Source organism: Zonotrichia leucophrys, chromosome 5, assembly GCF_028769735.1.
Source record: "Zonotrichia leucophrys gambelii isolate GWCS_2022_RI chromosome 5, RI_Zleu_2.0, whole genome shotgun sequence".
Classification (NCBI taxonomy): Eukaryota; Metazoa; Chordata; class Aves; order Passeriformes; family Passerellidae; genus Zonotrichia; species Zonotrichia leucophrys.
The window spans coordinates 31,559,126-31,585,856 of NC_088175.1; the positions used below are offsets into that span (position 1 = coordinate 31,559,126).

A 26,731-nucleotide genomic window follows, 5' to 3' on the forward strand; every position below is an offset into this window, starting at 1 on the left:
TCTGTGGCAAGTTGAATATGAGCCAGCAGTGCCCTGGCAGCCACAAGGGCCAAGCTTGTCCTAGGGTGCATCAGGCCCAGCGACACCAGGAGGGCAAGGGAGGGGATAGTCTCTGCTCTGCACTGGGGTGGCCTCACCTCTAGTCCTTGGTGTGGTTTTGGATGCTACAGTGTGACAAGAAAGATATAAAGCTATGAGAGAGTGTTCAAACAAGGGCACTGAAACCATGAAAAGCCTTGAGGGGAAGCCCATGAGGGATGACTGAGGTGACTAGGTCTGTTCAGCCTGGAGAGGACGAGGCTGAGGGGAGACTTCATTGCAGTTTGCAATGTAAATATCTTGTTGGTTTGTCAGGTTTTGGCTTGGTTTTTTGGTTGGTTATATGTTTCTCTGTGGGTTGTGGATTTTGATATTTGGGGGTTTTTTTGCTGTAGTGCTTTTAGACGGTTATGTTGAAAGGTTAAACTTAGATTAAGTTTCTCAGAGTACATAACAGTAGACTATCTACAATTTGTTACCTATTGAAACCACCTGTGGTACCATTTAAAATTCTTTGGAATGCAGAAGGTACAGACTAGAATATGAAATGCTGTGCTTGATGCATCCCAGGCTGTCAGTGCACACTGCTGGCCCATACTGAGCCTGCCGCTGACCGGCACTCCCAGGTCCCTGTTCTGCAGGGCTGCTCTCCAGCCACTCCTCCCCCTATTCACACTTGTCTCTGGAGTATCTTGTGTCTTCCTGCATTGGGTTTGCATGGCAAAGTGTTGGTAGCAGGGTGGGCTGCTGCTGGCATGACCTCTGTGGCTGCCAGCTGCATTTCAAGGCTAACGTGGAGGATTTTATCTTTGCTTTCCAAACAAGTAGATAAAGATATTCACAGTGTGCTTAGCTGAGTTGTGTTACTCTGAAGCTTTAATCAGCATCATCAGTCTGGCAGAGGCAGCAGGACGTGGTGTTTCTGCAATGACAGGCCAGCCAAGGACAGTAGTGCTCTGTGCAGCTCTCAGTTCTAGAAAGAGAGGAGAAGTGTTAATGACAGGAAGGGGTGCCTGTGAAATGCCTGCCTTGTTCCTACAAGGGAGCTCTCTGGATATACTCATGCTTTTATTTCTGTACTGCTGAAAAGTTGTAGCTTTAATACTGTGGTTTGTCCAGGGTAAATTCTTGGAAGATTTTTTTGTAGATTATAAACAGGTTTTGCCTCTCAGCAATTCTTTACTTTGTACCTATCCTTCCAGAATTAAAGTCTGAGAATTTGTGTTGTTGTAGTGAGGCAGGACTGATTTTCTCATGACTAGTTCACCTTCTTTGCCAGGTAAGTGTGCACATCTCGGGTGATGGTTCTTATAGCTACAAGCAGGGCAGATGCAATTTCCTTACAGATATCACCAAAGCTTCCAGCTCCAGCCATTCCCAAGCTAGTGGGGAGCTGGGTATATCGTATGTGGCTCTGTGCTTGTCTTTTCTTCTAGGATGCCCATCAAATTGATAGGCTTTTTGAATCCGCTGTGGTCATTTAAAAAAATGTCTCATTTTATACATTTTCTGGTAGGCCTTACTGAAGATTCAACAAATTTGAGGGAGGTTTTTTACCCCTTTTGCATGTGAAACCTGAAGAGGAAGTTCAGCAGGGAGTGCAATAAATAAGTCTGGAAGGTCCTAGGAGAGGGGAAGAATGCTTGCAAAGTTGTTGGATGTAAAGCTAAACCTGGAGGGATACCTAGCTTGACTGCATCCTTTGCCTTTGCAATCCTTGTTTGCAAGTACATAATAAGCCTTTAGCAGAATGTCCAGGGACAGCTTTCTGGGCTTTCCCACTTTTTCTTGCTAAATGGTCCTACCAGCTTGCACTTCTTTGATAAGTCTATTTTATAACACTGTACAGAGATATTCAATTGTGTAACTCTGATGAATTGCTATTAGGCTGTGGAAGAACAAGTAAAATAACAAATGAGTTTTATATCATACTAGATTATTAATCTGATTTCTTTCCATGGCTTATAAAAGCCAGAAGTACTATCAGATCATGTTGTTAGACTTGATAGATGTCAGACTGCTACCTGCCATGCAGTTACTGAAATGTCAGTTTTGATGATCTGTGGCTGACCGAAGTCTATCTTGAAGAAAAATGATCCCTATTCTATTATAGATATCAGGAATGGTGAAGTCACCACATTTTGTGGAGCTATGTTGTGATCAGTGATCATCTTCCAGCAATGGATATGCACCTAGTTTCCAGCCTCATTTATTTTGGTCAGAGCCTAGATATTTGCACATTACATCTTTTCCTAGTACCTTAAAAGCCATTGCATAACCACTGTTTCTTTATTAGGATCAATTTTATAAAATAGTTTACATCACAGCCTTCTTTTTGTCAAACCAGTAGATGCAACCCTTCAAATCCTGATTATAAACCCCCCTTTATCTGATGTATCCAGCTTTTCCTCTTCTCTTGCACTCACTCCAATTCTTCATTGTCTCTTTATCAAATGCAGATTCCAGTACCCTTCCCATTACTGCTACACATTGAGACATTAACATTGCTTTGTTATTCTTATATTCTTACATATAAATGAGTTCCCAGTTTCTATACATAGAATCCAGTTGTCCTCATTTGTTATTAAAGGCTTCTCACCAGTTGTTTGTCTTCCATAAGCTGGTTAGTTAGTTTTTTCCACACTCCTGTCTTGCCTTTTGTATGGGGAAGGAAATTAAAACATACATTTGGCAATTCTTTAATCATAACTCACACTCCAGTGCATTAAATTTTACCATGGTTGATCAGGCCAGTCTATCAAGTAGATCAGATCATTCTTTATGACTTCCTTGTCCTTAGTACTACTCCCTTGATCTTTGTTCTGCAAATCTGGCCAGTCATCATGCCTGGTTTACTTCCAAAGCACTCATGAAAATGTCCAATAGAGTTTGAGACTGGTAAACGCTTAAAAATTCCTCAAAAGAAAACTTTTCAGTGACATTTATCACTGAGGACTACTTCTGAAATCAGTTAGAAAAAATATTCTTTACCTTCCTAATACAGACTTTCTTTTCGGTCTTTGCATTAAAAGATCTTACTATCTTTGCACAATAAACTTTAAAAAATGTGATATTCAGGATAGAACAAAATCTGTTTCTTCATATTGAAAAACACTATTTCCTACTGACTGGCTGCCAGAGACAGCTCGGGGCTTACCAAAACTGCTCATCACCTTACAGGGAACCTCTAGCTAATGCTAACCCCAGAGAGATCTCTTTTCCATGCAGTTACCTTTCATTGCCATTTTGCTATGCCATGCACATTTCTGGGAGGACATCCTGTAATTACTTTGACATCCTTTGCAGCCTTGGTGCACGCTGGTCACTTAAAGGCAGCTTCAGTAACCTGCCTTGCAAGATCAATGCATGCGTAGGACAGCACATGTTTTGGTCTCACAGTGGCACCACCTCTATAACATACCTAAAATAGGAAATTAAAGAAGAATTTCTTTGCATAGTCCAAATATAAGTAAGACTTTTACAAAGTTTAAAAAAGAAAGAAAAAGGAAAAAAAATTAAAAGAAAAAGGAAAAAAAAATTAAAAAAAAGAAAGGCGCAGTTATATCCCTTTATTAATATCAACTTCCACCAGCTTTCCCATCCTTTTTCCCTGTTCTTTTATTTCACAGCTACATGGTTCTTAAGCTCTTTACTGAACCATATGGATAGGCATTCAGTTCACATGCAAGGGAGATAGGTCTTTTAATTCTGCATTCATGCAAAGTGTTTCAGACATAATTTTTTACTCCAAATATTCCATGGTGTTTTTATACACACATATATATGGAATTTGATTGGGTGGAACCTGTCCAGACAGTAAATTGTACTAGTTAATGACTGTCCTAAGGCAAACTAATTACACATCAACAATCTTTTTTTGGCAAAACACTCCCTTGTGTGGTGGAGCACAGTTTTCAGTGGATAATTGCTTTGTATGCTAAAAGTTATATATATATTATAAACATTAACAAATGCTGTACAAAATGTATGAAGCATAAAAGTAAGGAATGTATGCAACTTGAAACCAACTCTTCCTTTAACACAGATATTTCTATCAACTACTTCAGGGATGATGGAGCATTTGGCATGCATGACTACCATCCCATATTTTGAGGAATAGCAAGAGAACCCAGAGTGGTAGTATATGATAATTTATTTTTAATTAGTCTGATATTGTATTCATTATGCCAATGGCAGCCAGGGTAAACAAACCACTGGAACATTACTACATCCCCCTTGCTACTTTTAAAACTGGCACAATATTCACATTCTTTCTGTAGTTCTGCAGTATACCAAGAATTAAAATAGCTGAAGCATAGATAGTCAAGAATCCTAGACAATGTTTTAGAAACTAATTGGTAAGAATGATCTCTGTTCTGTCTTACTACATGTTGGTTGACTATGTGATCATTTTCATTATTCATTGATGAAACATGTAAAGTGTCATCTTTTTGAACATAGAATACAAGTGTTTTATTATAATTTCTGATTTAGTTGCATAATTAGTAATTATTTTTGCTTTTTATATGAAGTAATAAGACCAAACCTTTGGTAGCATTTTGCTTTCTCTTCATAAACATTTCCTTTTTATTTGCACATATGAGCTTATTATTGTCTTGGACTTGTAGAAACACAGCGAATAATTAATTTTCCTTACATGTTGTATCTGTGCAATGTGATCTAACTGAGTAGGTTTTAGTTGTTACATCACATAGGGTCAAAATATCAAACACATGTGAGAGTTAATGCAAGAGCTGTTTAGACAGGTTTCCACATGCTTTAGTAACGTGTGGCTCCCTTACATTTATTGTAATGGCTATTCAGCAATGTTTGCCACTAAGAATTTGTTCTTCTTTAATCTGTTTTCTTGACCTGACCTAGGAGTCATGCTTGACTTTGATGTCTGTGAGTTTTAGCACAGTATAGTGTTGCAATGGTGATCTAATTTCACATGTAATAGGATGTACTTACAAAGTTGCCTATCTTGATCTCCTGGAAAATGTTTCTTTCCTTACGCATTTCTGAAACACTTCCTTAAGATGTTTTGCAATGGTTTCTTTAAAGTCGTTCCATACAGAGCTGTCGACATAATTTAATCTTTGTGATCAGCCCTTTTGTGAGTAAGTGGCCGCACTAGATTCCTGCACAGGTTTGTATTTTATTCTGATGGAGCATGTGTAATGATGGTGAGACTCTTTTGCTTACCAGTCCCAAATTCTCCCATACTTGGCTCCACAGACGACTGTGAAGCCATATGGAGTCCCCAGGAAATGGCACCGTTTTGTTAAAGCCCATGTATTGTAGCATCCCATGGGCAGCTGGCATGAGGGACGGTGATAGCTCAGACGGAACAAAGGGCAGCTTTGACTCCCAATGGAGCCTGGGTTTGTTAAGCACTGCTTACATGACCTACCAGGTGCCCTGGAAAGGCTATCATTCCATCTTCCCAGTGACAACATGCTGTAAGGGGGCAAGATTGGCTGTCATGCGCATGAGTTCAGATTGCTCAATGAATGAACAGCACGCAAGGCAGATACTGGATGTGAGAGCTTCTGCAACAGCCAGGCCTTTCTCAGACAAGGAAGGGACACAAGGAATTTCAGCACTGCAAGATGAGCTGGAGTGAGTACATCACCTAACCCTGTGCTTCCTTTTCCTCTCCAGGCAGCAAATGGGGTGGGAAATTCCCACAGTGGCTGGCATACTCCTCTGGGTATGCCTTCCCTAAGGATGTCCTCTTCCCATAGCTGGTGTTTTTTTCACCAGGGCTCTCACACTGGAGACATCTGCATCAGATGTGAGCTGTGGTCTCATAATGCACCATTCTATAATCTTTTGTAGTATGGAAAATGACAGAAAAATTAGGAATTTCATTATACCAAATCCTGAGGCATTGCCGTGTTGAGAAAAGCAGTCTCCTGATGTGTGCTGAAACATGCTGGCTGTAGATGTCTTGGCTGGAAAGGCAATGCACTCAGAAAGGTGCTGTGGCCACTTTTACACTGAGGAGGCAAAAGAGAGCCTGCTTAACAATGGGGAAGGCTTGGAGGAACGGCCAGAATCAAGAGTGAACCTGTCACCTGCATTGGGGTTCCCTTATCTTGCCTGGGACTCCCAAACAGTTCTCATGGGAAATGGCATTTTTCTCTCTATAGTCGGGAAATGCACTCTGGTAACCAGCAGATTTATGCATCAACTAGATTTTGTAATGTACTTTTGAACACTGGAAATTTAAAGCTGATGTTAGCCTCTGATGTCACATATGTTAGACAAGGATAGTAAACTCAAAGGTATACCTCTCCAGCACTTGCTGATTTTATTAAGACAGCAAGATACCATCAATCTACTGCAGCTGAAAAGGTTTAGAGGCCAGTTATTTCTGGATAAGTTGCTTTAGCAATCCCAACATCTTTTAGTGTTTGATGGGATACTGCAGTGATGCTGGCAAGAACTAGAACACTCGAGGCAGTGTGCACCTTACAAAGAAAGACTAATTTAAGGAATTGATATATAAGCTCCATAATACCTCCAAAGAAGTATTGCGTTTTGGCATATGCACAGGTCTTCTATGAGTCAGATCAGAAGAGAGATTATGTTCTGTGAAAGAATAAACAGACCAAACAACTCTGCAAATATGAGGTACTATCAGTATTTGTCCAGTACATTAAGTACTTTTGGGAGAATTTATGAAATATTTTCTGAATACACATTTTTTCTGAGTCTGAGTAAAGTTAGTTTTATATGTTAGCTATATAAAGCTAACTTTACTCAGACTTGGTACTATTTAGCTTTATATGTAACAACAAATATCTAAACTCCCTATTTGTCATGGGGAAGAACATACAGAGACCTTTTAAGATCAAGTTAATATTTTAAGTGAAAAGAAGCGCTCCTTTTTCTGCTGATTTTACCTTATGGTCTAAATTTTCTCAAGCCATTTCCCTTTTTCTATCCTAATGCCTTCATGGTTTAGTGGTAGACTCAGTGGTGTTAGATTAACAGTTGGTCTCAATGGTCTTAGAGGTATTTTCCAACCTGAAAGATTCTATTAATCTATATTTGAATTACAGATAAATATGTTTATGTATACCTTTCTCATTATGACATATATATTTATCTTGTTCAAATAAAGACCATAGGGGTCACCAGAAGCAGCTATGTGGATCAGCCTGATTCTTGTGAGCAATATTCAACATTGCTCTTGTGGGGATTGTTATGACCTGGACTTCAACAATTTTGCTTTTATTCAGATGGGCCACAATGTGATAATACTTTCAATGCCTGAAGCATCACACTGATGCACATGAGCTCCATTTACCTGTACCCCTGAACAGAACATGGATGTTTCTAGTAAAGATAGTAATCAGGAATAAACCAGAAGGGATTTCAGTGAAGCTCCCTTTCTTCTGTGTTCAGAAAGGTGGTCAGAAAAGTCTGAGAGGAACATGTGCTGGAACACCTGATATCAAAAGCCCATGGTTTAGGGATGAGACATAATGAAGAGTCTGTAGGCTGCAGAGAAGCTGTAAAGGATGGGAAAGAGTCTGAAGAGAGCAATCATGAAGAATGATTGACAAAAGTGGAAAGAAAACATGAAATCTATCTGATCTTTTATTTGTCCTTAGCAGTCACTTCAATAAATCTTTTAATAATTAAATCTGATCCATCCCATGTCTTTGAGCATTAATATTGAATTCCTAACTCAGATGTAGTGGTAGTTTTTATTATGTGTTTATTGTGGTCTTAGACACCATCAGACTAATTAGGCAAAAAAAATCATTGCAGAAGGAGACCTTAAATGAAAATCGTTTCAAGGCAGAGCAACTTTGGGTGAACTATGTCTCACCACTAGCTCATCAGCTGGCAGACAGACCCCAAAATTTCCATAAGTGTAGTATCTTGGGATGGCCCAGCAAGGTTTCTCTGTTCTTTGAGCTGCAATAAATGTCTACTTTGGCCACTGAGGCTCTACCCCACAAGTCAGGAGTGCATCTCCTCGGAGAGTTGTTGCAGCCCTCTGGTGTCAGTCCTTCCCTCTGACATTTCCCGTTGGTCCCAAACTTGTCTCTTATAAATCTGCTGCTGAACGTCTGCAGGTTGCAGCCTTGGGGTTCACAGAAAATCCAGCTTGGTATTACTCCCTTAATGCTCCAGGACATGAGCTACCGCTGCACAGCCTGTGCTTTATGGGCAGCAGTCCCAAGTCAGGCTGCCTATTTCACCACCACAGGGGCCTTTGGTGATCCTTAACCTGAGTATGGCTGGAAGTTTGTGCTGCTGCTAGCCACATTGAATTTTGCGTTCTCTGCCGCCCTGGTAATCACAAAACTTCTTCTTTGTTATTTGAGTGGATACCAGAGAGGATTTTTCATTTATATGCTAATAGAGCTTTCGCCCAAGGGTGTTTTGCAGCTTCACATTGCAACAGGGTGAATCACGTGCCAACAACAAAACCAGGCTCCTCAATGTCAGGTTCCCTCTGCATCAGTAACTTTGGAAACAAGTGACTGAAGAGGACATGCGGATTGCCCAGGGTGGGATTCATCTCAGCTGCCTTCAAACATTCAGAAGTTAGGTGTCAAGTGTGGTCTGGACATTAAGGCCTCTCCAGAGCAATCCCGTGTGGAGATGTTTAGTCACTACTTGCAGTTGTCATGCTTTTTTTTCATTGGCTCAATATAGAGAAAACACAACCAGCTTCTACTATGAGTTTAATTTCCAGATGACTTAGTCAAGTCAAGTCATAGTCAAGTATATCGTGAGTGCACACCTTGTGAAAAGGATGTATTTGCCTCAAAAGGAATAGTGCTTCATAACAAAAAGCAATTTTGAACTTTGAACTAATTTGGGAAATTTAATACCAGTGCCAGCTTTGAGTCAAAGGTACCTTTGGCCACCTCTGACTTGAGCTTAAAGAAAAAGAATTTCATTTAGGGAAGCTTGAGTTAGGGAAGAAAAATTCGTTTCCAGGCAACAAGCAACTTTTAGTCAACTTCCTAAGGGATGCTGAAGGCTTCTTCCCCCACCTCATTTCCTTTTGTCTTAAAAGCAAAGGTGCAATATGACAAGGGAAATGAAACAGGATCTCGTGCAAAAACCTCACACCCATTAGATTCCATACATTTCAGAAACATGACCTTGATCTGACAGCTGTAACAAATGTTCTCATTCCTCGGGTGAGGGGCTGAAACTCTTCTAGGCACTTCAGCCAGGGACACAGGTAGGTTGTAGCAGAAGAAATAGAAAATGTGTCTGCTTTTGTGTATACAATCACTTTTATCTAAACATTGTGACATTTCTTGTCACCATTCTCACAGGAAAAAAAAAGATTCTAATACTTTTTTTTACAGGAATGCAGGTGCTCACATTAAGTAAAGCATCAGCCTAGGAATGGGAGAGACTTGTGACTCTCCTTAACTTACTGCTGTAGATTATCTAACTCTGGCTTCAGTTAAGCAGTTCCAGAAAATTTCAATACAATGAAGGTGAGAAAGGAAGTTAAAAGCAAACTTAGCACTTGTATTTCATGATAAAATTAATGTGCTTATTTCAAAAAGCAACAACAAAAAAAGATAACACAGATAAAAAATGAAACCTAAGAAATCAAACTTTAGGAAGGATAGAATACTCCATGTAAGATGATCAGATTGTATTAACTTGTTCTTCTTGTAAGAACAACTTTTCATATTGTTTCCTCTGTTCACATAAGAAAAGTATGTAATGAGACTTCTAGAAGTCATTGGGTTTGTCTCTAGTTTCTGTTAGTCAAGGTCCTGGTACAAAACTCATACCCACGGTCAGAGTGGCAGTGATTTCACACGTTTGCCCATCTCTAAGAGGAAGCAGGATGCTTTGTCATCCTATTAATCTCAAGTTCTTTCATAAGCACTAATTTTAATCATTCAGGGGGACTTTCAATGCGTATGTATGTGTGGCTAATAATGCTTGCATAATGTCTTAGAAAATTTAATCACTGAGCTTCCTAGAGGTGTCCTGAACACATGCAGATCCTCATTAGATGAAAAAAATTCCAACAAAAAAATTGTTCAATCAGTCCATTAAATTCCAATAATCTGCTAATAGCATCCAGCCAGATGACAATTTCAATACAGTTGGTAAGAAATCTGGAGCTTTTCTTCATTAGAAATTGATATTGTATTTTGTTGAAATATTTAATGATTTTTTAAGGTGAAATGTTTGAATCTCATTTAAATTTGTTAAGCTGCATGCTGTATTAAATGTGAAGCCCAGAAATACGAAAGACATTTCAAATGGAAAAATGATAAAATGTAGTTTAGGGAGCAGAGAAATGTTACTTATCATATCTTCTTTTATTTCTTTTGAGATAGAGTGTGTACGCAGAAATCATGATGCAACAGCACTTTTCAAGGAAACATGTTCCTTCAGAAGAATTCTTATTCTCTTCCTATGTAATGTCTTCATTCTAACAACCATCTCCATAGCTGTTTTTAAATTTATTTTTTAATGTGGATGTAATTTTGTATGGAATTCAGGTGTTTGCATGGAGAAAATACGCTGATGTGTTTATTAGACTATTGCTATCATCGCTTTTAGAATATCACTGTTAGGCTATCTCACACAGATGATCTCTATCATATCATCAGTCAGGTTACAGTTGCTACTGCATTTCCTTGAGCCCCAGGTGGGAACAATTTGGTCCCTCAGCAAGCTCTGCTCAGCCACAAGACCTGCAGATACGAAGGCTCACACCTTACAGCAGCTGCTCTTTGAACAAATAATGTGGGTGGGAAATTTCCCTGTTTCAGAAATCGTGGAGGGGTGGAGCTCTGACTCAGTGCAATAAAACACCTGTTCAGCAACTTCTGAGACTTTGTCAAGATTGTAAATTTGTTTCAGGAGGCACTGGCGCCTGTGGAGCCCAGTACTAAGGTGCCATTCACAGCAGCTGCTTTTAATGTAGCAGCGATCTCGATGGCATCGACCTCTGCCTTATCTCAGGTAAGTGGAAAACAGAACAACCCTGGCAGGAGTCTTGGAGTTTTGATTCAGATTTGCCCCTGAACTACAACAGGTCGAGTTCCCTGTTATCTGTAGGACATAAATTTCCAAGAAAACAAGATTATCCTTTCTTGGATATTTGCAGTTTCCAGGATCTGGAGTTAGAATCTTTCCATATAGCACAGACTTGGTACATGTATTTTATTAGCCACAATGAGGAGGTGCCAATTGCCTGTTCCACACTGAAATGCTACAGTGGGGAATTGAAATAAGTAAAAAAAAAAAAAAAAAAAAAAAAATCTTTACTCTCTTTTTCATCCCCTGTTCTTCTTCTTTCAGCAGCATTCAAGCAGAAAATCAAGCCCCTTGGAAAATGAAGAAAGAAAATGGATGATGCACTATGTAGCCCCAAGTGATGATGCTAAGGTACCATATTTTTACAAACTAAAAATATAGAGGACTAAGCCAATACTTTTTTGAGCAGGATAGGATCTTTCCCCCCTGCCCAGATTTGGTTATTAAAGATTCACGTGGTTATGTAGAAATAGGAATATTTAATGAAAGACAATTTTCTATAGAGGCAACATCTGCATAGTATTAATAATAAAGAATGTGTTGTTTCCATGGTTTTATTCCTTAGGGAAATCTCTTAGTGGAAAAGTTACTGATTTGCTGTTAAAATGAGACTGACTTTGGCTTTCTTCTAATGCTATCTGTTGGCTTCATGGAGCTTTACACAGAACAAATGGAGAATGTTGGCATAGGCAGAAAGTCAGAGCATGGTTGTTGGTGAACCTTTGGGGTTTGGTTGCTATTGCCAGTTTTCAGGACAAATGCCCACTTTGATGCCTGTGAACTTCTTCACAAGGAAAGAACAACTCTGGGCACGTTTGCAGGGCCTCTGGCAGAGGCAGAGTTGCATCAAACACATAGCAGCTCTATCAGTGATGATTTTTGCTGCTGCCAAGTAAAACATGGGGGCTACAAATGGAAAGAAAACTTACTTTTGATGACATTTTAAATGATGTGTGATTCAAGCATCTGTAGCTCATATATATTTGGTTGGGTTCTTTTCGTGTAACCAGACTACCAAATGAACAGAAAACCACAAACACTGTTTTGCCTGTGTATGTCACAACCTTATCAAACTGATTGATCAAACTGATGTCTTGTAAACAGCATGCTGGCAGCTCCTACAGATAGATATTAGTGTACAAAAGGTACCAACTACCAGTGGGGAGTGAAACTTGCTGTAAGGGCAAAGTAGCACAACCAAACCTGACATGGCATTCAGGTGTTCCTAATTTACTCTGCGTGTGTGTATGTGTATGCTAAAGCTCAGCAACAGAATGTACTAAAGCAGGAAAAGCAGCTGTTGGGGGAAAATGATGACCCAATCTCCTTAGCAGTTTTGTAATGATTTAATATATTCATACTGAAGTTCTGTTTTGGTTTAGAATATCCATGGCTAAAAGCAACCAACCCCCCTTTACCACTAATGTAGTTACATTTACATAAAGATTGTTAGAATCCAGCGTATGTTTTAGAACATACCTGAACTAATAATAATAAAAAAAATGATCCTGTGGCCATAATGCCCAGTGTAGAGGGGGCTGTGGGGCCCTTTCCACAGCTTCAATTCATTATTCATGCCATAATTTCTTCCTGTCAAATGAATTTCTGAAAGTTCTGTTTGCTGTGCACAGACATTTAACAACAAAGACATTCTCAGGCACTCTTTATTTACCTCCTGGTTTTGAATGCCTTCTCTCCTCAAGTAATAAATCTTGGCAGAAAACTGGCACTAAAGGCACAGACTTGTCTAAACTGGCCAATTCCTGCCTCTTACAGGTATTGAGTTTCCTAGGTAGCTTTGGTAATTGCCTCAATTTTTGTAAGTCATAGCTTACATAGATAATCATTAGTAGGGAGCTATTAGAAAGGATAACATGCCTGTAGCAGAACTTGACTTCCAGGAGAAGTAAACAGGTATAAACTTTCCTTAATGCAAATGCTCAAACATTTGCCTAAGTACTTGTTTCAATTTGAGAGGGCTTTGCATAGCTGTGTGATAAACTGAATAAGTACTGGATTTGATTTAGTAAAACATGCCTGGGGCTGTGCATGGAATTTAGCTATTCCCTACCTATAGTGCAAACAAATATGTTCCACTGCTAAATTTTCAGGAGAATGTAACAACAATTCACAATTGTGTGAAGCTGGCTCAGCTGATAATGCTGAGATCTTCCCTCCCCTGTTTAGAACACAGCCAGGAAAAATATCCTGTGCATTACATATGACTTTGAGCAACAATGATTAATTTATTTTCAGTTTTGGAATACACCCATCCAGAAGGCAAATACTCTATTCTTTGTAGCCTGATGAAGATAATGCTTTTTTTTTGGCACTTAGCCCACTTGTTTTGATGTGCTGCTTCTGTACCTCACAACAAAAAGTGTTAACGTTTAACAGTCAGCTCACTGAAGACATTCTGGTACAATTCCTGGTCATAAACTTGAGCTGATGGGCAAGCAGGATGGTTATATTAGGCACTGACTTCTATTTAACATGCCTTTCAAGTACCCAGTGTTTTATAAAAACATCAGTCTTGCCATTTTTTTTTAAGAACTTCATAGCCTGGAAATTACTGCATTTTTTGTGCAATTTCCTCTGATGACCTTCATTCTTTTAGAGATGGAAATTATTTGAGAGGTTAAGCTAAATTTTATCATGATGGATTCCCCATGGTCCAACGCTCTACACACTTCAGCTGATGTACTGTCTTGTCTCACTGATTTCTTATACTTTGACCTTTTTATCAGCCTTTGACTTTTGTCACAGTAGCAGCATGTTTGTATGTGCTTCCTCTTATTTCACTCAAGAGTTACTCCCTCGTATTTTAATTGAAGTCTCTCAGAAAATATCTCCTCATAATTTCATCATCTTCAACCAGCTCTGCTCTATTTCACTTCAGATTGTCTTTTCCAAATTTTGGTCATTAGCTTTCATAACAGCTTCTTTCTTTGGCCACCCCTTTTTGATGATATTGCATGTTGTGACTTTCTAAGAATTACAGATCTATTTGTCTTCTGCCATTATCTGAATTTCTCCTTGAGCACAGTCTGAATATCAGTGACCACCTACCTATTGGTCACTGAAGTGGCCATCTGTTTCTTGGCCCACTGTATGCTGTGCCTTCAGTATTATTTGTCTGAATATCTTTTTGCAAATACACAAGTGGCATTATAATAAGTTTGGCCATTTTATAACTTGCACAGATCCTTGCTACTAGAACTGCAAACTAACACTTCCCTGTTCCTCAGGGAATCTGCCTCATTTTAATGCTGTAATATTTTTTTTCATTAGTGCTTTGCTCAGAAGTCCTTGAAAGTTTCCTTATTATTTCATAGCCTAACTCAAGTTGACTTTAAATTACGTATTATTTATAGATATACTATTTATACCTTCCCTTTTTGTTGGAGATACTCACTTCAGGATCTGATGATAACATATTTGTATGCAGATTAAAGCTCTTCACGCAGCAGTTGCAGTCAGTTTGCATTTTCTCCCCTGCAAAGCCTCATCCTCAGACATCCACTGCAGTCATTTATGTTACTTCTACCAAACAAAGACCTCTTACTACTATAATCATGCATTAACTGCAGAACTTAATACAATCTGAAATTCCTTCTTTTCTTCTGCTGCTGTTCCTAAACAGTGAGAGAGGGAGCCATCCCCAGTGCAGATTTACCCTTTGCATTCAGTCTCTTTAGTACAATCATGATTCAACTCTCTTTCCTTTCTATAAACTTGAGCTGTTTTGATAAATATTCCCCAACTGTTTGCACAGTTAGAGAATCAATATGACCACCTGCACTGCAGCCATAGTAAGCATTGTCTGTTTTCTCCTTCTTTTTGCTGATATCCTGCTTGCTCTAGCTGCTGCTAGGAGACATGATGGGTATGTTCTCTGAAGATGTAAAATCCATCAAGAATATGTGATTGTCACAGCTTCTGCAGACCCAGGGGGTCAGGCCTAGCACCTTCAACAAGGAATTGGAGATTACCTTCTTTGAAATTAAGGACTGTAGTCAAAACTATTCCATGTCCATCAATCAGAGATCCATCCTTGGTAAGGAAAACCTCTGTTCCCACAAAGCAACTAGGAGTGTTTGTCCAAAGCCATGTGTTGTGGAGTCCTGAGACATTCCCTAAGGTGCTAACACTCATCCTTAGTCATCCCACTCTCATGAAAATTATTACTTTAAAAACAAGCAAGAAAACTTAAAAAGAACCTCCCTTCTCTCCAATTATCCAAGCACTGCATTAAAAGAAGACTTTTTTGTGTAGGCCTTGATTCTACCTTCAGCACAACACCGGCTGTTGGCCAATAACAAACCAAATTTGAAGCATCTCTGATTTCCAGATTCACTGAATTTTCTCTTCGTATTGGCTGCTGATGGTCATGTGTGCAATTTAATATTAGTGGCTAAATGAACTTTTTCAGCTTATTTACAACAACTTAACTTTCCTATTCACCCTCTCTTTCCACACCTTCTCTTTGTGCTTAGATAGCTACAGGCTTTAGGGGTCAACAAAGTTTGTGAAGCAAGTGCATCTTGCTGCCTATTATATTTTTTCTGTGACTCCAACTGGAAGAGACAACTTTAGCAGAACCTTGGTTCTTTTCAGTGTTTGATTGTGTTACAGTCAATACATATATTCAAGGTATTAAGATTCAGCTCCTTTGTTGTTTTTATTTTTCAGCAGGAAGAAATGACACCTTACTCCTTGCTTACTGTAAGAATCATAAAGTTGAAAAATGCCCATCAGGCAGATTTTTGTAAGTACCACATTTTTTTATTGGTGTTACATTGTTCTCAAATTACTATATCAGCCCCTGTTTCTGCTACATATTGCACAGATGCAAAACACTGAAGTCATACTAGCTAAGAAATCACAGTTGAAGGTAGTTTATGCCACATAATATCTATTTGCATTATCAGAAGTTTATTTGGTTATTGGGGTTTTTTCCACTTTATTTATCTGATAAGTTGGCTGTTTCAGGGGCTTGAAAATATCTTAACACCAGAGTAAACACACAGATGTTTATATAACATATCCATGACAAATGCATAGAATATAGAGATGACATACTTACACACCAGTCCCTCTTAATTCTTTGGTTGTCCTGAGCATCATGACATCAGCTGACTCTTGCCCCCAGTGAAAAATGTCTAATAGAAATCTTTTGGGGACTGTGGTACATGGTACATGCAAAGTGTTCTGAAAATGTGTGATACTTGTACCACCAGCCCTTTACTGGTGGTTCACATTCCCAAAGATTTTTCTCTGAAAATTTTTTCTTGTCACTCCTACATGTGTCTCATGAACTTGGCACATCACTAATTACACAGTTTTGCATATCCCTTTATCAAACTGTTCTTCCTCCTCTTGTTTTGCATTTTCTTTCCTTTTTGAGAGATCATGATGAAGTTTGCTGAAGCCATAAAATCCTACGGATAAAATTTCTCACCATCCCTTTGTATTTCACTCATTTTGGTGTTTCAGGACCATGGATGTCAATGTCACCCTTGTCAATTTTCCAGTCAAGTGGAGAGGAGTGGTCTGTTCACATTGTCTCTACTATTGGGCTGAGAAAATAGAAGGAATATTGTAGTATAGTAGAAAAGGTCAAATTAATTTCTATTCCTTTTGAGAGCTATGAAACACTACATATATGTGCAAGACCTCACCTTCATTCCTTGGAACTGTTGATTTAATTTTTCTTAGTATCACCTTTGATCTAGAAAATTGAACCAGGTAAGAACCATGATTCAGCTGCTTATGCAAAGGGATTGCACAAAGTAAAATGATGCTGCATTCTCAGAAAACAGTGTTACAGTTGTGACCTTGCCCTTCATGCTGAAGACAGGGAGATTTCTGAGAAGTCTCACTTAGTGAGTTGTAGACATTTTGAAAATTCCTATTATCACCAAAATGTACACCCCTGGACTAGAACTCAAGACATGTAGGCTCAGTTTTTAGCTCTGTTCATGGACTTATTGCATAAGAAGTTTAGGTAAATTTATACATGAAAACATTCTGTGCCTCTGTTGCCCTGTCTACAAAACAGAGTATCTTCTCCAATACCTGTTGTTTCTCTCTTATCTATTTAGGTGATGTGCTCGTTTTGAATCTCCTATTATTGTAGAGAGATTTTAATTAAGGTGTTAAGTAAGGCCTAGAAACAGTGGGAAGTATTTTCAGATTCTTTTGTTAATTACCAGTCAATAAGTCTTGGGGACCAGCTGGTGAAGAAAATTGTCTTTTCTTTCTGTCAGTAATTCCCCAGCAAATCTGTGAGCCTGTTTGAGACTGTTTCTTAAGGATGTCATAGAATGAAGTGCTGTAGACCAGGGTGCTGTTGAACAAGGAAGATAAATAAACATCAGATAGCTCTTTGTTGACTAAGTAACAACCTATCTCTGCTTTCAAAGAAGTTGAAGTCTCACAGGAAAAATAGTGTGATACTGGAATTTAAAAACTTAAGTACAATTCAAAAAATATATATTGTACCTTTCAAGTCCTTGATTTTGCACTGCTATTGATGTTCTTTTAGCTTAGCGTTTTTATTTTAACATTTGAATGCATTTGAATTATCGGAAAACTAAAATAACTAGAAATGCTTCTGTGTGCTAATGAGAATAATAAAATTACATTTAGATAGCCTTTTTTCAGCAATATGATCTTTCCCCTGGAAAACTGATCAGAAGCATCTGATACAGATGCTATCTGACTCTGAGATATCTGTAGAAGACTGGCAATTTTTGTAATAACATATGCCAGACTTCCCTAAATTTTCAGTTTCCCTGTATCAAATCCAGGAGCAAGCCATCTTTTCAATCAAGTGCAGCCACTTCTGACTTGCTTTTTCTACCTGAATGCTGGCTTCCCCTCTTTTTCAGCATATGCAGTGCTCCATTCCATGATTTTCTCTATTTGTTGTAAGTGCAGTCACACCAGGTCATTTGGTCATAGTTTCTACATTTTTTCTTTGACTTACTTGCCAAATCCTGGCTTCAGGGGACACTACTTCTGTATATTTCCACTGACATTCCTCATGATTCCGTGCACCCAACTTAATCTTGGCTGTTTTTTTTTTTTTAATATGCACCTCAAGATTCATGGGATGTGTGTTTCACAAGCCTGGGATGAAATTCAAGTTTATCCTGAAATCTGATGTTACACCTTTGCCTGTGATACACCTTTGCCTGTAGACAACACATGCTGATGGAGTTTGGCACACAATTAAAAAAAATAAACCGAAAGGAAAACAGTTCACTCCTCCAGAATGGGTCAATTGGCCCCTTTCATATCCATGCTGTCACCCCACCCTTTTTGTGGTCTCCTCCATATGAGTGATGTTCCTTCCACCATCTGCTTCATGCTGCATATAATTGGTTTCTGTCTTATCTTACCATGCAAATGCTCTTGACAGACCTGGGCTAATTATTTTGCACTGTACTCCTAACTAACCTTTATGCCAATTAGTAATCATGGGTCAGACTCAAACATTTCTGGCACTCCCTGATCTCACTGTGGGCACTGGAGAGAAAGGCACCCAGATAAGATCACTTACACTCATCCTGCTGCCCTGCAGGCACTGAGTGTCATCACCAGGCTCCAGTGCTCTATGCAGCTTGGCTGTGAAGGTGGTACTGGGACTAGAAAGGAATAAATCCCATTAAAGTTTGCAGTCTGGTGTCTATTTTGCAGTGGTATTCCCCTCCTCAGTCCAAGACTGCATGCAGCCTTTGGTAAAATAGTGACTTTTTAGGTCACCGGTGTGTCCATTTGCTCCTTCTCAGCTGGAAGTCAGTGCTAGTGCTTTTACAAAAAGCTGATGTTTCCTAACTCTATTCATGGTGTCACTTCTTCTACAGAGCTCCCCATATGTGGGAGGAATATCTGGTCAGGATGACAGGGAAAATAATCTATTAGCTTATTTTCTTGCTGATGATACCCCTTTCAGTGTTTCCCAAAAGAAAGGAAAGGGAGCTGGGTGATGGGAGAGGAGGACCATGGTGGCACAGATTCTCCAATGATTTCCAGCTGCTCTCCTTAAAAAAGTGAGTTATTGGGTGGCCACACAGAGCTGCACCAAGCTCCCAGCCTGGCCATTTTCACCATCATTAGTGTTTGTTTTATGGCAGCTTCTAGACCCCATGGCTGAAGCTGACACCTGCCCCACAAACAAACAGAGGATCAGTGAGGGGGTCTGCCTCATCTGGCATGCCTGAAGCCGAGGCACCAAGAGAGGGGATTTGCCCTGAGACAACAGAAGTGGAATAAACCTCTTCCAGATCCTTAGCACAGGTGAACAGATCTGCAGTTATGTCATCTCTCCACCACTATTAGTGCCAGGTGAAAGAGCAAAGCTCTGCTGGACTCCACTGGATCTCACCTGATCCTGAGGACCTGAGTAAAGAGGTCTGTGTGACAGTACTCCTGCCTGAAGCTGTGACAGCCTACGTGGGTACCAGCTGGTTCCACATTCCAGGAGATGACCTTTGCTGTTGGAGTGCATGTTCAGGCTCGTTAACACAGATGAGGTGAAGAGTGGTGGTGTCAGGTCTGGCTTGACACATTTAGCCTCAGTGGTGCTGAGTGTTTGCAATGCTCTTCCTGGACTGCAGAGGTGGATTTGAGCTCTGTGTCCCAGTAATAAATTACCCAGAGTGAGCTTCAGGTTGACAGGTACTTTTTATTCTGGGACACAGTAACTTCTCTGAGAGAAGACTTGCCAGATCAAGAGGCTATCAGAGCTGAGGTAGGAAAGTTAGTGCTGGGCTGAAATGTGACTGCCCTCCAGCATATTTTCTACAGTAGAAAACAGGCATATGTGGAAACCTTCTCAGCTGTGGAAACAAACCTGTTAGTCTTAGCTGGGATGTCAGAACAATCAGTCCTCTTCCTTAACTCTTCCTTCTGTTTTCAGATCTTCCTTTGGTTTTTCCCCTTTGAATGAAGAGAGATCTCATGTATTTTTAAAAGAGGAGCTCAGTGACTTTGGCCTCTAAGGTCTTATGAAATTATTTTGTGGAAGTTTTTATACTATCCCTTCAGAGAAAATGAGTCAGTTCTGCAACACTACACTTGGAACCTTTGCAAATCAGAGTCGTTCTCCAGAGGCATTAAGGGTTATTTTTGCTACAGAAAATAAGTGCAAAAAAATTAGGGAGATTACAGCTAGTGCAGGTGATACTAATGGCCCTGTCCCAGGAAAGCAAGTGGTGCCAGTGGGAGCTCAGTGGCACAGGAGGTTACCCAGGGTATGAAACTTTGAGCTGGGACTGCAGCAGGTCCTGCACCCACTGAATCTGCTCCAGGGAGAAAATCCTACTTTGCCACTTGACTTAAATGGCTGGACTGGGTGAAGGGCTCATTCACAAGAGGACTCTGTTCATCCCTGGTCAAAGACATCACTGATTAAGCACAGTTCACCTATGAGCTTTTGTTGTTTCCGCAAGTAGGGCACAGAGAGCAATATTGTGCTTACACATGAGTGTTGCACCTGGATACTGGTAGAGCTCTTAGCTGAGTCCAAATCCTCTCTCAGATAGCAGTAGGAGGTAAATCCTCAATACTGTTTGTATTGTACTAAGCTGGTGAGGGAAAATGTTCCCAAATATCATGTCCAGCAATTGAGAAATGGGAGCAGTACTCCTCCTACTCTTAGGTGAACTGTAGTAAACTAGGATTCAAGGAGAACCTGTCTGTGCAGGTGAAGAATATTTCACTAGGAGAAAATTATTTCTTCGTTTTGGTGTTACGAAATGCAGTAACAGGACAGATGGGATTTTGTAGTTTACCTTCATTGTTCCTATGAGACTAGTTTTTCTTATATGCTTTACTTTTCAGTGCTGTAATTTTCTCCTTATGGAGGTGACTGATTTTAGCACTTGATGGTTCATCTCAGGTGCACGTCACAGGACTGTACTCTCACGGACTAGCACACATAGCTGCAGTTCTGAACTACTTCTTTTGGTCTTGTATTTTTAACTCATCTTTAGCTGTCAGACAGAGTTGAGAAGCAGTCTTACCATCATAAAAATTGAATCAGAAGCTGCAAATTGGAAAAGGACACCAGGGTCACTTAGTTAGTGCTGGCTTTCAGAGAGACTGTGAGTTCAGATGTCTCAGCATTCACATGAGGTGACATTATGTCATCAGGGAAGTTGCAACACGTGCACTAACGTAAGGGCCTGGCATGGCATGAAACTGCTAACAAAGCCCAGCAACTGCATTATAACTGGAGCATGAAGAAAATGTAAATAGAATTTTTATGTATTAGCTCTCAGGTAGCAATGAATAAACTGGAACATTTTCAGTAGCTCCCCTGTGCGCTTTTTTCAGGGAGAAGAGAGAGCAATGTAAGGTGATTAGTCATTTCAAGGGCTGCCATATAATAATGGTATCATAATTATCAGAGTATTCAGCGGACATTCAACTATCCTGTTATTTTTTATTTATCTCACTGTTTGCCTCACACTTTAGTTTTAGTTCAAGTGAAATGCCACTTCTACAGAAATACGTAAGCTCAGTGAGAACCACAGCATGGGAATACTGTCTGTAAAATTAAAGGAAAACATAGAAAATCACAGGAATCCTATGGAAAACAATAACATCTCCACATTGGTAGGGACTGTAGATGAATTGTGGCAAAAACAGATGTGGTGCAGTCCCCTTTCTTCACAGGAAGAGAATGTTCTTTGTCCTGGTGGTATCACCTCACCCCATATTCAAGGTCAAATTTGCGTACAGGAGTTACTAACACTATTAAGTAATTTATTTGTCTGTGACCAACTGGCCTTGTTACAGCAGAATCACACAAAGTGGCTGAGGTGTGAAGGCACTTCTGGAGATTGTGAAGTCCAGACCCCTGCCATAAACAGGATTGGCTTCAGTAGGTTGTTCAGAGCCACATTCATTTGGGGTTTGAACATCTCCAAGAGTAGAGACTTCACGGCCTTTCTGGGCAATCTTTGACAGTGTGTGGTGGTGTTTACACTGTCATGGTGAACATTAAAATTTTACTTATGTTTCAGTGGGATTCCCTGCATATTGGTTTGTGTTCCTTTACCTTTCACTGGGCACTACAGAGGAGGGTCTGACTCAGATTTATTCATTTTCCTCTCCCCTGATCAGGTATTTACACAAATTGATAAGACCCCATAAGTCTTCTCTGCTTCAGGCTGAAGAGTCTCAGCTTCTCCCCATAGAGCAGATGATCCATTCCCCCATTCTCTTTCTGGACTTCTTTGTTCAGCTCACTTCAGCATATCCTTACCTCTCTTGTACTGGGGAACCCAGAGATGTGGCCTTGTCAGTGCTGAGCAGAGAGGAAGGACCACTTTTCCAGCTGCTGGCAGCACTCCTGGTGCAGCTCAGGAGGCTGCTGGCCTTGCTTGCCACAGGACAGCTCACTGGCTCATGTTCAACCTCACATGCACAGATGCTTTTCTGCAGAGCTGCTGTCCAGCTGGTCAGCTCTCAACACATCCTAGTGCTGGGGGTTTGCCTCCTCCTGTGAAGGACTTTGCATTAAATCACTTCAGAAATGTTAATTTCTGAATTACATCCCCCCCTCTTCCACTTTGGCAGTTATGGAGATGCTGGATTCATGTTTTTGAAACTCTTGAGACTGGCAGTTGTGTGTGCATTAATGAGAGGAGGGATGGTCCAGGTGCCCTGAAGCCACATTTAGTTCTTGGCTATTGTACAGGCTCTGTAGATTAGAGGCAGTGATACCATTTATCAGGATTGGTACATCACAGCTCAGCCGGCTGTCAGGCAGCACAGGGAGGGAAGAACTTTCAGTTATCAGACAGATCAACAAACCGAGCCCTCCCACTCCTAATAAATTAAGTGTTGTACTGGTAATTGCCAAAGTCAACATATTATCCTATCACCTCCATCGTGTTAAAATCTGAGATTCTGTCGTCAGTGGAAATAATTTCAAAGACAGGCAAATCTACTGCCTTCTGGAGAGAAAACTCCTGACAGTGTCAAGAAATGCCTTCAAGATACAGCATGAAGTGTTACATGGGGATCTCCCTAATCGACAGGTATCTTCCCCTGAGGATGCCACAGTCACAGGGTCTCTGGATTTCAGGCCCCTAAAAATAAACACCTCATGTTTAGGCAAAATATCCCAAAGCCATGTGTTCTGAACAAGGACATGGGGATGAACTCACTTCTAACCTTGAGGAGCTGCCTCAAGACCTGTACCAGGCTTACAGATGGTAGGTGCTCTTCTCCCTGCTTGTGAGGTGGTTCTCTCTGTTGACTGCCACGGCACCAGACTCCTCCTGTTTTCTGGCAAAGGCCTGTGTTTACAGAGCAGGATGGATCAACCCTTCTAGCTGCCACTGGAAAATTTCCTGTACAAGGTCTGAGAATCTCTTTGGTGTTCACTTGGTTCAGGGTCTATGTGAGATGGTAACTTACAGCAAGTGCAGCCTCACTCCACTCCCTCCATCCGCAAGATGTAAATCCTTTCTGCCACTTCACTTTTCCTGGGAAGAGATGTGAAGTAGAAATTAAATTCCTGGTCTTTCAAGCATCAGCAAACACCAGGAAAAGGCTCCGGTTCCTACTGAGCTCCTGAAGCAGCAATTGTACTGCGGGTAGGCCTCCCCCTTCCTATCCCGCCTAGGGAGACGAGGATCAAGGTCACTGCAGTAATTAATTTTCTGTCATAAAGAGTTAATAACCAGGTATGCCAGACATCTACTATCTGAATCAGACTTAAAACTGATTCTTTTGATATTTCTCACAAAGTTCAATTGCTACAGAGACAATTTATGTGCAATCCCTCTCCGGGTCTGAAGTTAATGCTGTGCTGCCTCTGTCACAGTTTTGCCTGCCAAATTTTGTTATTATGGAGCAATATAAGACTTCTGAATATACATACTGTTCTATTTGCTAGCTAGGATTGTATTTTTTTCTTTGAATGTATAAGAATTTTGCATGATTGTTTGAATACACTGCTTATTAAAACTAGTGTTGAGATGAGCAAATTAATTTTATCCAGCTGTGTGATTTTTATCTTCCTGGTTTGGCCAATCTTTATCAGAAAGAACTGGCCATTTCTCACCCATGTTTAAGCTGAAGAACATATTGAAATGTCTCCACTGCTTGTATCATGCCTCCTCTGCCAGATACTTTCTGCCTCTGTTTCTACAGTAAGCCAATCCGATTGCTATGTGAGGCTCTGGTTGCCAACAGCTTCAGATGAAATATTCCACACCAAAACCATCAAAAACTGCAGAAATCCTGTGTGGAATGAAACTTTCTACTTCCGGATACAGAGAAAAGTCAAGGTAAGCAATCCAAAACCTCTCCTTTTTATCTAATCTCTGTGCAGAGTCTTTCAGTTTAGCCCAAAACCTCTAAACTAGAAATACCTTCTAGTGCATTTCTGAGTTTACTTAAAATTCCCCACACAAGCTGAAGCAAAGCAATTCTGGCTTTGCTGGAACCCTATTGCCCAATTTACTCCTAACAGATAGTTTTTATTTACATATGGGTAATGAGAGTCTGACGTCCTTGGGGAAGGCTTGGGACCCGTGACAGCGACAACACAGGGAAACTGAAATGAAAAATATAAAATTACACTGTAACAGAAAAACACATCTTTTTCTGAAAGGACATGAAGTAATGGCAGGAGATGATGCCAAATTCTTGTATGATAAAGATCTTTACTCAGTTTGCTGCTGATAATTGAACTACACTCAAATACCTGTGAACAGGTGGCTGAAAGCAGAAGGTCCAAGGATCTAGAAGAGTGATTATTGATATGAAGTAATCTCTATTGCCCCTGCTGATATAAAGCAATATAGAGCTTTTGGTAATCCATATTCCTCCCTAGCAGATGGCATTTTTTATGAGATCTATTTAAAAGCATAACAGCTGCCTCAAAAGAGATCTCAGTTCAGCTTTAATTGATAAGACTAAGACCTGGCCCTTTATAGTTGCTTTCTTGCTCTCCCTTCTCGCACTTTTTCATCAATTATTTTCTATTTCCTCTCTGTAAAGCAGACACTAAGCCTGGAAGAGCTGCAGAATGTCATATTTCTTGTATGCCATACATGCTAGTGAACTGGATATTTTTCATTTATTTTCCTAGAATGTTCTGGAAATTACTGTTTCTGATGATGACATCATTCATGATGATGACCATGCAATTGTGCTTTTTGATGTTGCTAAAATCCCCCTTGGGGAAAGAGTTTTTACAGCATTTCCACTAACCCCAGAGGTAAGAGTTCTGTCAGACATTTGGTACAGCTTGATGTCCATTCTCTCCCCTCTGTTAAAGAGGTGCTCTGTCTCTTCTGGTTTTACCACCAGGACCAGCTTGGTGGTAAAGATGTAGCAAAATTTATTAACATCCTGGAAACTGCACATCAGTGACAAAATAGATGGCCTTCTCAAATTCCTGTTGGTTTGCTTTCACACTGGTCATGGCCAAATCCGCAAGCCCCAGAGTAGTACATGCAATTTTAGGGAAGCTTTGCACTTTCAATAACCTGATAGAAAATAACAGTTTATGTAATCCTCACAAAGACTATAAAAACCAAAACAATGCAAGCACAGGGAAATGGCCCGTTTCCACAATATTTTACTAAACGCTAAACCTTAGCATATCATGTTCTTCTCTGCCTGCACATGGCAGCTGGCAGAGAAGAAAGTGTGAAATAGATTTGTTAGGGAAATTTACAAGCACCAAACACCCTTCATTCTTCGAGTACAATTGAGTTCCTTGGGGAAGAAGAAGCTGCCTCTGTCATTTAATGCTGCTAATAGCAAGTACAAAACAGAATATTTTTACTCGTTAAAGGTAAATGACACAGTGCTTGCAAAAATTAAGGTCATTTTGATAACCTCTACACATGCTACTTGAGACACCTTTTTTTATTTTCAGGGGAAGGAGGAGCTGGAAGTTGAGTTTTTATTGGAGACCATGTGAGTAAAACTCCATTACTGTTGGCAGCTTGGAGTTCTGCATTAGTGCAGGGAAACCTACTGTAGATCCAGTACCATCTTAATAGCCAGAGACAAGTTTTTCCAGACTTAATATGTGCCTTAAAAATCATTATATGAAAGGGAAAATGCCATGATGTGGAGAAGGGTTGAGAATTTTTAATTCTGTGACTTTCTCTTAAGATTTTTGACTTACATAGTTCAGAGTTGGCTGGCAAATCCCACTCCAGTAAGTCTGCAGATTTACTGGACAGTGTTTTCTGGGAAAGTCATGGCTGAGGAGAATGTTGCTACCCAATTTGTGTCTTGCCTTTGCTACTAAGGCTGTTGCAAGGACTTTCAAGGTGCCTTACAGCAATTTAATAATTTCTGCTGGGTCATTATGTGGCATCTAGTGACATTGGAGTATACTTAATGAAATCACAAGAAGGAGTAACAAAAAAAATAGTCATAAAAAATTTAGAGAGAATAATGTGTCCTGCTCAGGACAGTATCCAGAACGTATTGTTTATAAAATACATATTGTTTGTTTTTGTTTTCCAGCCAGGATCTTCCTGAAACCATCATCACAAATGGGGCAATAGTGGTAAAATAATGTTTTGTTCTTTTGTATTCTTTCTTTACCACATCATTCCTTACCACAGCTGACTATAATGTCAGTGAG

General features: G+C 40.0%; 1 pseudogene; it reads left to right on the top strand.

Annotated features, from left to right (window-relative positions):
• Window positions 1–4,696: 4,696 nt before the first annotated feature.
• Window positions 4,697–26,731, top strand: part of LOC135448210 (cytosolic phospholipase A2 epsilon-like) — a 37,739-nt pseudogene continuing 15,704 nt past the window's right edge.